The sequence below is a fragment of the Zonotrichia albicollis genome, chromosome 5 (genome assembly GCF_047830755.1).
Source record: "Zonotrichia albicollis isolate bZonAlb1 chromosome 5, bZonAlb1.hap1, whole genome shotgun sequence".
Lineage (NCBI taxonomy): Eukaryota > Metazoa > Chordata > Aves > Passeriformes > Passerellidae > Zonotrichia > Zonotrichia albicollis.
This window is the reverse complement of record NC_133823.1, coordinates 53,178,796-53,190,896: the sequence shown is the minus strand read 5'-3', so window position 1 is coordinate 53,190,896 and position 12,101 is coordinate 53,178,796. Positions and strand designations below refer to the sequence as shown.

Here is a 12,101-nt window from a genome sequence, read left to right as displayed (position 1 = left end):
ATTAAATGCTCCTTTTACTCAATGGACCAGAACCTCATAAATTGCCCTTTCTCTGTATGTCAGATCTCACAGGAAGGTCAAATATCAAAGTGACAACATCAACAAACAGTGCATGAGGAGCTGCTTTTGGCTTGCCTTCTTTTTTTTTTTAGTTTGTAGGTTTTATTTTTGTAACCGTTTGTTTTGTGGGGAGGGGTTTTCCTTTTTTTAAGCATTGACAAGTCTACTATGAGAACCTTCTTTCAAGAGAGGAATCTTCATCTCTTCTCTTTTAGATAATCTATGAATTTAGCACATTAAGCAGGTCTGAAAGCAATTAAAAAAAAAAAAAACCCAAGCCCAGAAGCAATTTTCCTGACTGGAGGTAATACTGTATGTACCTGCAGTGTCTGTCATCTCAGGCTTCACTGCCTGTGATGTGGGATGCAAGCATGGTTTGCTGAAGATCAGCTCACATATTCGGTGGCTACTAGTGGCATCTCCAGCTGTTATCTTATTTATAAACTGAGAGATCTGAAGTTCATTTAAATGCATACAAAATGACTTGTTGTGGTGCTGCTCTTGCAAAAGTGTTTTCCTTGTGCTCTGGTCTTTGTTTGGGAACATTTTCCAGTTGTTAGGAAATTGTTGACTTGTTTCATACATCACTATCTGCCTAGTTTGACAAATAACAAGAATTCCCTGCTGAGAGATTTTTCTCCCTCACTGCTCTCCCTGTATGTATTTTCATGTGTTTTTCTCTTCAAAGTATTCTTCTAACATATAAATTAATCTTGCTTGCTAGATTTTGTTTTTCAGTCTTCCATAAAAATTGAAAAGCATGCAAATTAACTTCTCTTGTGTATGTTGATTCTGTTACAGATTATGAGCTACTAGTTTGCCTTTCTCTTGGTGCAAAGCTAATACAGCCATTTGTAATTCAAAAGCCAGATTTGAGCTTGAATCACATTCTGCCTCCTGCTACAATTCTATTTCATTCCATTAAGTGAATAGTCAAGTAGAAAGTTCAGAACTAATAGTGCAACTGCTACTCTGAAATGAGGATATACCCCAGAGTTTTATACTTTTCTTTGATTCATGTGTGTTTGTCCTCCAAATGGAAGCTTAGATGTTCAGATCAAAGTCAGAATATGCAGTACTTCATCATAAATTTTCCTTGGCAAGTGGAAATCAAGTTTCAGGGGTCAGTGACTGGTAAATTAGACATATTGACTGCAAAAACTGCATCTGTAAAAGCAGCAACCACTTAAATCAAATACAGTTCAGGGATATTTCTGGTGTTTTTTAAGTAAAACAATAGAGCCAAGAGACATTTATTCACTAAACTGTGTTTTGGACAAAATACATTTTCACCGGGGGAACAAACAGTTGAGTGGCATGTGTCACACAGCTTTTCTGAACTATCCAAGTGATTATAGGAGAAGAAATTAAATATTGTGGAAAAAGGGAGAATGAACCCTGATAAAGTATTCATAAAATATGAAAGAAATTTTTTTCCATGCATTATTTTTATTTGTTTATAAAAACCTGCAGTTGAGGAACTGTGGAAAATTGACTCATGTCTGAAGGACATCACTTAATGTGTGACTATCATGTAGTGGTGAAGAGCTCAAATATACTAATTAAAAGCTTCAAAAAAAGAGAAGTCTGAAAAGATTTATTTGTTTTTAAGATCACAATATTTTTCTTCAAATATAATGGCTCAAAAGCATAAGTGTCTCTGGTTTTATCAATATTGTCAGTATTCCCTACTGCCCAAATCCTGCTGTGTCCTCTGTGTGATTAACAGAGAAAAAATACTGCTGATCAATTAATGAAATTAACTCTGGAATTTTTTCTTACTAAATTTTATTCCAATAGTTAAATTCTTTGGGCCGTTTCAAACAGCTTGGTTCTGCGACAGAACAAGTGTGAGTAAAGAGCGAACGTGGTTCCATCAACCATCCCTTCTCAAATGTGAAAATGGGACCTTGCAATCATTTATGCTGCAGGGAAGCTCACCTAATTGATTCCTCACAATCAAAATACCTACTTTTGTCTTTGGTGGCCTGAAAATATTAGGCTTTTTTGTATAAATGGGTGATTTAGATCACTTGAATATCTTAGTTAATGGCCTACAGGTGGACTGATGTTTTGTTTCTTTGACAGACTCATACACTTTGCCCAAAAGTTCTACATTTTTTGAAATTTTTGCATTAAACTTCCAGATACTCTCTCTAAATTATGTGAAACATGATGTATATGTCATCATAATGATGGATATTCATCTTAATTTATTTTTTGTACTGGCTTGGAATAATTTTCCTGAATAAACTTCTATTTTGACAACATTTACTCTGTTTCCCATGCTATAAAATCGCTTACAGGTCAGTTGAGTGGTAAGAAGTAGCACAAAATGTTTGTTCATCTAAAAGGATGTGCCAAGGTTGACCAGCCATGATCCAAAATGAACATCCCAACAACTGTAGAGAATCACATTTGCAGATGCAATAGCCCAGAAACTATTCTGTCACAGCAACATTCATATTTCTATAAGCAGTAGCTGCTAATTATTGACTCCACTGATTAAAATCCAACACTCATTGAAAACAGCAACACCTTATTTGGATTATTAAATCTAAAAAATCTCCATTAGACTTTTAAACTCATTTGTTGGCCACATCACCTCTTTCACCAATGAATTACAAATGTCCTGACTCTTATATCTCATCAGTCTTTTAGAAATTTGATATAATATGAACACTAAAAACCACAGCATTACAGCATAGAATCAGATCATATTTCTGCAATAATTGCCAAAATCTGAAGTTTTTGTCATGAAATTTCCCTCTTTTTCTTTTGAAACACCTGAAATATCAATAAAGAAATTTTCTACCAGATTATTTAAAGAGCTGTGCCATACTAATGAGCTGCTGCTTAATTAAACCAACCATTAGAAAGAAAGGCAATTATAGTTACTGAGTATTTAAAACAGTTGAAAGATACACACCAAGACACTGAACATAATTTCATTGCATTTGATGTTAGAGCTGACCTGATCTCCTCTGGCAGTGTTCCCACAGATAGAGGAATTGAGAAATCCTTTCAATATTGGATTCCACTAACAAGATGAACAGTTCTCAGCAGCTTTAGGTTATCTTACTATTGCAAATGTATTAGTAGAATGGAGACATGAGTGTTACCCACGCAATTCACAGGGATACTGTGAAACCCATTAAAAGTCACTAATCAGTATTGTACTTGAGGCCTATTAATTCTTTAATTCATATCAATGTGATACTCCTCTTTAAAGGCTTTGAAGATTTCTTGCATAAAGATGATTGCTGGGAGGAGACTTGCTTCATGCATTTAATTTTAAGAATCTCTGTGTATTTGTGTTGTATCTCATGACTCCTGAGGTACAGGAGCTAAACCCTGGACATGGAAATAGAGGGATAAGCAAGGAGTGGATTTACGCAGCAGCTTTTCTGCTGATGGCATCAGCTCCTGCCCTGGAAAAAACAGCAACCCTGATGATTCTATATGAATAAACTGCTCCTAAAACTGACACAGGTTGCCTCTGTGGGTAGTGTGGGATGTGGAGAGAGGAAAGAGCAGATAGAGCAGCTTGCCCATGCGTCTCATCCTAAGGGCATGCTGTGGTTAGCTGACCTTGAACAGGGGAACTTCAAGAGCAAGGGAAAAGAAGGATATTACTAAAGATGAAAAATCAGTATTTGGAACCATACAAATAAGTGTGGGGAAGAGCTGGTAAGAGATGAGAACCCTTGACAAGAAATGGGTCTGTTCTGGGAGAGGTGACAATTATGGTGATTTAATAGACAAGATCGGTGCTAATGAGTTGTGAACACTTCAGTTACCTTTTAATGAAGGGATTGATTCTCTCTGCTGGCACAGTCCCTGAAACTGGGTGTTCTCATTTGGAGCAGGAGAGGTTGGAAAATGAGATGGGTTTGAAATTGCTTGAATTCATGTCTTTTAAAGTTTGGAACCAATGTAAAAGTCACTGGTGTACTGATGTAGTAAAAGCAGTTTATTGTGAACTTAATATGGCATTTTGCAAATGGTATTTCTTACTAATTTGACTTCAGGAAATAAACTCTCGGTTAACATTATCTCTCTTTCCTCTGCTTCTTACTATGCTTCATTTTGACACCTGTAGGATAGTAATTGATATGACTCTGAAAAAAGGAAGAAGTAGAAGGTCCTAGAGAGTTTTACCATTCAGAATTCCCCAAAATTAAAAAAATTCAGGGTTTGACCCATTATCTTAAAATGCAGAAGCTGAGAGAGCAAAAATGAAACAAAACCAATCAATGTCTTCTTGTGAATTACTGGTCAAATACACACAAATTTCTGTTAGTAAGCAAATGAATAAATACCCAGTATTCTGTAATTATATATAAGAAAAGTTATAAAACGCCAAAGTGGATATTCACCAATTGTTTAAAAGCATTTGGGTAATTTTTCTGTTGCACAGTGCAATTAAACACCAAAAAGCAAGGCCAATCCACCTGTTAGAGGTAAAATTATTAACCATCTAAACCACCTTTTAATTGCCTCCAAATCTTAACTCTTGATAGCTATAAAAATTCAATTTGCTTTAGGTGGGAAGAAAGTGCCTATTTCAGAATATTTGTAAAATTCAAACCTACATGTCAACAGATCTGATAAATGTATGAACTGCATCAATCCTACAAAGGTTTTGCTACGGAGAATTTAGTTATAACCCTGATGTGGAAAATGGCTGAGGACCTGGAGAAAGTACTGAATGACTTTCTCAGCTGTTGAGCTGTTTTTCTGGAAATATTTAGTTCAAGGTGTCTACTGCCCTTTTTGTGTGCTCTCTGATGAAACCCTGGTGCTTCAGAGGACTTCCTTCCTCCCGTTTAAATATTAATTTCATTCACAATTTATGACATTGTCATGGAGACCAAACTTCAATTCTGCTGGCACCTTGATGGCCTCATGCTGCCATCAGCTGATTTTACAGTTTTCACCCTATTAACATTCCACTAAATGCTGATGTTCTTCTGTTCTCTTTCCAATTCCCACTAGATCATGCTTCTGAGAATTGTCACCAGTTCTGTGCATCAGCAGATGATGCACTTTTTGCCAAAAACAAAAGTAGCAAGTTATAATGGTAGCAAAGGAACAAACAATTTGTTTATCCTCCTTGTAGATATCTAAATGAGTCTTTTAAATGTACATTTTTTTACTTCTGTAGTAATTGCTTTGTTTGCTTTTATCCAGTTCTTTGGGGTTTTGTGTGGTGAGTGTGAATGCATATTTTTGTTATTAAATATTTTTCTGCCACATTGTGAGAGAGGACTTGAGGCTGTGAGATAAGGTGATTTTCAGTCTGGCATTTGGGAAAAATGATTGTATTAGCCCTTTTTAATTTTTAATATTATTCTCTTGCTGTACATTTGAGGATTTTTTATCTCATACTCTGGTCTTATCTTTCTGAGCACAGACCATCATCACATCCACCTCACTATAAATGTTATGTTACAGATGAGACCACTTTTGAGCTTTTCTGATTAAATAGTGTTTTTCTTTTCTCATTTCATAAGTAAGAAAGTGCCAGTCACTTCTATGCAAAAACTAGTGGGCTTCTTTTTGAATGACCTGCCTCCCAGCAGGTGAGAAGGTTTGCTTAAAGGTTCTGGATCTGCTTTTGTACATGAACTATATGCACTTAATGACTGAACTTAATCACTGCTCAGTAATTAAGTCAGAGGTGCTTCACTGGAAAACAATTTGTGTGGAAGTGATTTGGTGCAGAGCCAAAATGGAAGGGAGGTGCTTCAGTACAATGTAAATCTCTACAAGCAGTGACCTGGGGTGGAGATCTTGGGACCCAAGTTGAGGGCAGCAGGGAAACAAAGGGAGAATGTGTAGTCCACATGCTGGATGTGAATGAACACATCCAGCAGTGTGACAGCCCAGACTCCCCTCCTCCCTGCTGGCAAATGGAATCCTTTATCAGGAGTGAAACAGGGATAACCAGGCATAATGACATTGGTCCATGGGGCATTTGTTCTCTCCCTTCTACGTAATAAGCTGCTGGGTAAAGACAAAGAAATTTCATATTGGTTTTCTCATAAGTATCCATTGAAACAGACTGTTTCACCTCTAACCAGGGCTGTCTGGTTGTTCCTGCACTGGGAAGTCAGATTGAAAAACCTGACCTGGGGATCTGGCCAGGGACAACAAAGAGCTGTGCTCCTGTTAAAGTGGGATTCTGTTGACAAAATGCAGGGCAGTGACAGAAGGCAGTGTGTGCCTTGCCCATTGTTAAAAACCTTCCTTTCTTTTCATTTCTGTTTTGCAGAGCAACCAGTCCTACATCTTGCAGTACAATTTCCTTTCCTGGGGCAGAACCACAAACCAGAACAGTGGGGTAGCAGCCTCAGGAGGATGTGCAGGATGCTCTGCACTCATTTCCTCCTAAGGACAAGTTGTGAGGGTGCTGAATATTGAGAACTAGAAAAGAAAAGAGAGATGACAGATTTACCACACTGGTGTAGTGCTCAGGGGTGTGCACAGGTGATTCCATATTTGCACACAGATGAACTTATAGATACAAACAATTTCCTGCTTCTTTCCTGCCTATTTAAAGATGTGGCCTAAGAATTCAGAAGAATATGAGACCAAGAAAAAAAAAAAAAAAAGGTCCCTGCTAGTTTTGGTTTTAGGCTGTTACCTAACTTCATCCTCAGAATTTCAGTTTTCTTGACTGCTTCCACTGCATTACCATGCCTGTACTCGAGATTGTAGTTAATACATCAATTCAAAAGGAAACATCCTTTTTCTGCAGCTATTTGCCTCCCTCTGTCAGAGGATAAATTTACATCTTCAGTCTACATATTTGAATGCTAAAAGTATCTTCCCACTTTCTGCTATTGTGTGTAAATTGCTATCAGCCTCTGCTAGAAGCTTGGTTAATGTGTTCAACAAAGTGATGTCTCTTTCTTGGTCCCAGCCCAAATGCAAACGTTTTTCAGTCTCATAGAGCTTATTAAAGGAATATATTGTTTCCATTGTCCCATTCAATTTAGCTATAGCTGCCAGCCTTTGCACTGAGAGACAGATCCAGTTCAATTATTGCTTCAAATTAAGACAAATACTACTTGGGGGCACAGCTTATAATAATTTTCTCTTCATGTGGAGTAAGATAAATTTGCTGTTTGTTTGAACCTGGCTGAGACTTTTACAGAAAAATGAGAAGAACCTCAATTAAAGTGAATCAAATGTTCTGAAGACATGTCAATTAAGAAAAAAATTTGTTGGAAACTTGCCACCTACATGTCTTGCCTGGAGCCAGACTCTTGACTCCCTTGCTAGTGGGTTGTGAAGAAGAAGGAGCTCCCAGGTTGGATTTCTGCCTTCTTCTCCCATATGCAGGCTGCTGGATTGCCTGAGCCAGAAAATCTACACCCATCTCAGCTTCTGGACTGCCCTGCTCTGAAGTCATGTCACCAGGCTGGTGCCTTTCTCAGCTTTTGTAGTGTTTGGACACACGTAAAAAATGAAAATAAAAATCTGATATTTCCATGGACATTTATAAGTATCAGTGAAACTAATTTTGAAGCACAGTTGCTTAAATTTCCTTTATTTTCTTTATAAGGAAACAGGCTAAGAGAGATTCAAGGTAAGATCAGGACATAGTTGTGCAGAGGCAGGACAGGTCAGGAGGGGAAGCAACATCCCATCCTGTCTGGAGTCCCTGGAAACAGCAACTGCCCAGCCATTTGCTCATCAATACAGAGAATGGGCTGTAGCTCTTCAGCTGTACATTTGGCCATCCACAGCCATTGCATCCAGTTTATTCCTTGTCTCATCTTCCTAACCAAGAGCACAGCCTGTCTCTGGCAGGTGGCCTGCAGTAGTGCAGAACATCCAGTCAGGGGAGTCCTCCTGACAGGCATCATTAAGGCCATTTAAATCTACTGTATTTAATTAATAACTGCTGCATTTTGTTCCACTCTTAACACAGAAATAGTGGTTCAAGAAGCCCTGTATGTGGAATCTGGGAAGTAATGCCTATGAGGCAGCTTTTAGTATTACTCCTTCATGTCTGTTTCTGTTTGCATCTGGAAAAAAAGATGTCTGATGGCAAAGGCCCTATGTACAGCCCTGGATTTAGCTCATGATCCCTCCTCAGTGCAATGGTGCTTTTGAAGGTGATGTTTGCGTTCATTGGGGTCTTTCCCTTGCTCCTGAGAGTTTGACCTGCCCCTCCTCTCTGCACCTCTATTAACCTAAGCAATGTTTCCACAAATAGCATGACTGTGACATGTTAAATTTAAAAAATGAGAAAGCACTGAAGGCTTGACAGACAATTTTACAGAATAATTTAAATGTCTGGGGTGAGATAGAATTGACATATGAAGTTGCTTCTTTGTGATTGCTCTGAATCAACTTGATAAACTCAACTATAAATTAGAAAGGCAAGAGTTATCTCAGTTTTGTAACAAATCTTAACATTTATTGTGCCTATAATTGGAATTGAAAAAACAAGATGCTGAATCTAAGGATGGCAGTAAGGTTTGATTATTCATATTCTGAAATAAATTTCTGCAATGACAAAGACATTGCTTTTTGGCAGCAGCTACAATGAATAAAGAAAGCAAATAATTGAGATCCATTCCCAGAAAATTTAAACAAAGAGAATACAGGCAGAACTAGAGTTTGGGTTTGGTTTTTTTTTCCACATGATGAGATCATAAATTCCCATTCAGCACATCCTCTCTGAAAAATATATTTGTACTCAGAGATTTGTTAATTCATGGATAAAATAAAGCAGTAAAAGTGTTTCCTCCCTTTTATTTCTTTAGAGCTATGGTTCTAACCATGATCCAAGAACTGTGTTAAACAACTTCTCTATCTGCTGAGAGCATCAAAGAACGTTCCTAACAGTACTCACATTTCAGAAAATAAGAAGACCCAAGAGGTCTACCAAGGGAAGATGTCCCACTCCACATGCTGGGAAAAGGAGGGGACATGAAGATGTGGCACACACACAAAAAACAAATGGGAGCCTCATTGCCTCCTGTGGCAGCAACCATGGCATGAGCATGGCAAAGAGCTGCCATGAAACAGGACACCAGCAATCATGGGCGTTGATTATCTGAGTGCTCATGCTCAAATTAATGAGCACAAGGTGCTGCTGGCTGAGAAATAACCGCAGAGATGTGCTGGTCTGGATCCTCACACTGCTGTGAGCCGGTGCAGGTCACTTTGGGACCAGCTGTGCCACTGATCACTGCAGTATGTGGAGAAAATCAATTGCTTATCATTATGTGGGAGTAAGATGTGTTAAGCAGATGAGATTTTGAGCAGCTTTTCTTCCTTTGAGCTTCACTGATATGCTGGTGTTAATGTAGAGATAGCAATATAAAAAAAAAATTAAAATAAGCACAGAAGAATTGCCTATGTTTATTTAATTTACTTATTCCTATAACTGCCTAAAAGAATCTCCTTAATTCAGGATCCCTAACCTGAAGGGCTCCTTATGCTTTCCATATGCTTTAAGCTGTCAAGCCTTCAGTGTTTCTCTTTTTTTAAATTTAACATTTTTCTAAATCTTGTTCTTATTAAAGAACAAGGTGCCCTTTACATGGAATTGAACATTAACAAAAAGCTTCTTAAGATGAGGTTGAGCAACATAGATAGCAAATTAGGGAAATTTTCATTATTTGCCTTTTTTCCTGGCCTATGCATCATAATGTTGTGTTTGCAAGTTAATGACTTTCCTGTCTTTTTAACCTGAATAGATGAAGGTTTATCTTTCTGGAGTTAAATGTAAAATCAATTAAGTGATCGGAAGCAAGGTATGCACCACAGTTATGGAAGGAACTCAGAATTTTTTAAGACCAGCATAATTCAGAAAATCTCTTATACTTTTCTCTGCTGATCAAACGAAAACCAGTCATAATTTCTCTGACAGTCGTAATTATCAAACTTTCTGTACCAGTGAAAATGTACATGTGACTGTGATGTGCTGAGCATATTAGGCACTTCCCAAAACAAGAAAAAACAAGCTCTAGAGAACTTGAATTCTTCCTAGCTCACTTCAAACATCAGCCTCATCACCTTGGTCTGCCTCTGTAATCAGTGGGAAAAAGAGAAATTCCATAGGGCAGTTACCACAGCTGTGAGTAGGACCACAGTTGTCCTGCTTACTGCACAGTGACCGTAGAGAAACCACTTTTCTAACCCAAAGTACATTAATCATGTACCCAAAGGTAGTCTGGACAAAATTGGGTAGAAGAAACTTGGTTCTAGTAAGCTGTTGAGCACCTGCCCATTTGGATTTTTAAGGTTTCTCCTAGGTTTCGTGTATGGGTGAGAAACAACAATAAAAAGAAAAGGTTATTTCATGCATGCTCATGCTGATTGAAGGATCATTTAAATCACACTGTTATTTTACATTCCTTCCAGAAGAATCGGGTTTTACATGGAAATTGAATTTTGTAAGGAAATTTTTGTGTGAAAGAAATTGTCTTTCAATTTAAACTGAAAACAGCTTTCTGTCCTCGCTTAAAATGACAGAGAAACAATAAGCCTAATTTGTTTTGCACTACATTCTTCACATTACTATTCAGATTTTTGCTTCATCTTTTGGGTTTGGAAAGCTAGCAAAATAACTTGCATGCCAATTAAGAGGGTAAGTCTGAAATGAGCTAGTGAAGATTTGACAGAGTGAGATGTGTTTTGGTCCATCCTGTTTAATTTATCTTAACATTTTAGAAATACCCACAATTAAGAAATAAGGTACATCATACGAAGAGGAATGTCTGAAAATGTTTGTATGCATCTACACGCGATTAAAAGCATCATACATCAGCACCACAGTTTTAAATTAACTATATTATTGACAAAAATTAAGAGAAACTGCTTGAGTGAAGCCTTTTAAGTAGCTGGCTTTATTCACCAGGATTATACTGGAGTGGAGGAGATTCTTTGGAAGCTGATTGAAGAGTTTTTGTATATTTTTAACAAAACCAAAACAAGACGAACATTTATTTCAGTAGCAGTGAGAAATTTTCCTTTATGGTGAAGTCAGGAAGAGGGAAGGGATAATAGGAAATTTGTCCAATTGCAGTGAGTAAATTAACCACAGAAGGTTTATGCATGCAAGGAAAGACTGATCTGCCTTTTCTAGGTTCCATACTAGGAAAATTAAGGGCTTTGTGTAGCTCAGAGGAAAATCTCGTTCATGCCTAAATAAATGAAAAAGAAAAGCACTATTTTAAGCCTCTCAACCCATGCAGGGCGCCAAACACACAGAGATACACCTACACAATCAGTGCAGTGTCTAAGGTTACACACAGCAAAAACATATACCTATTCTTAACTCCAGTATGTGGTTTGTTGTTCATTCAGTGAATCTTGTGCTGAAGATTAAATTTGTTATGATTGAAGCTTAATGATAAGTGCTGCAATTTTGATGTTTCTTTGCTTCATAAAACTGAAAAAAAAAGGACACAAAATTGTCTCTAAGATATTACAGTGTTTTAAGTGAAAAATAGAGAGAGTTTGGAAATCATTCGTGGTAATCTATCACAAGTTTAGTTGCTCAACTTTGGATTTCAAGAAAGCATAAGTCCAGACCAAATAGTTTTCTTTCATTAGCTTCTGTTGTCACAGCACAATTTTATTGCTCTGTGCTCCAATTATTTGGGTTATTTGATCAGATACAATCCTTGTTAAGTAGTTAGCTATTAGCATTGGTAACTAATTTTTTTAAAACTTTCTACTAAATGAAGAAAGGTGAACCTCAAATAATGAAGTTGTGAGACAGAGGGAAGAGAAACAGAGGAAATTTTCTATTGTCTCCAGAGACAAACCTCTGCTCAAATTCTGTCCTTCAATACTCCTTTAATTGTATGTAGTTTAGAAAGCCAGCTAGCTGCTGCAATGAGAATGTTGCAGACTCACTGAATTGTTGAGTTTGGCAGTGACATCCTGAGCTCCCCTGATGCAAACCCTCAGCTCAAGCAGAGTCACCTAAGACAAGTTTCCCTATGGGGATTTTAGAATCTCCTCAAAGGGAGACTCCACAGCCACTCTGAGCAACCTGTCCAGCCAAT

General features: G+C 37.5%; 1 protein-coding gene across 4 annotated transcripts in view; it reads left to right on the top strand.

Annotated features, from left to right (window-relative positions):
* Positions 1 to 12,101, top strand: part of STK32B (serine/threonine kinase 32B) — a 163,349-nt gene that overhangs the window by 64,220 nt on the left and 87,028 nt on the right. The window lies entirely within an intron of this gene.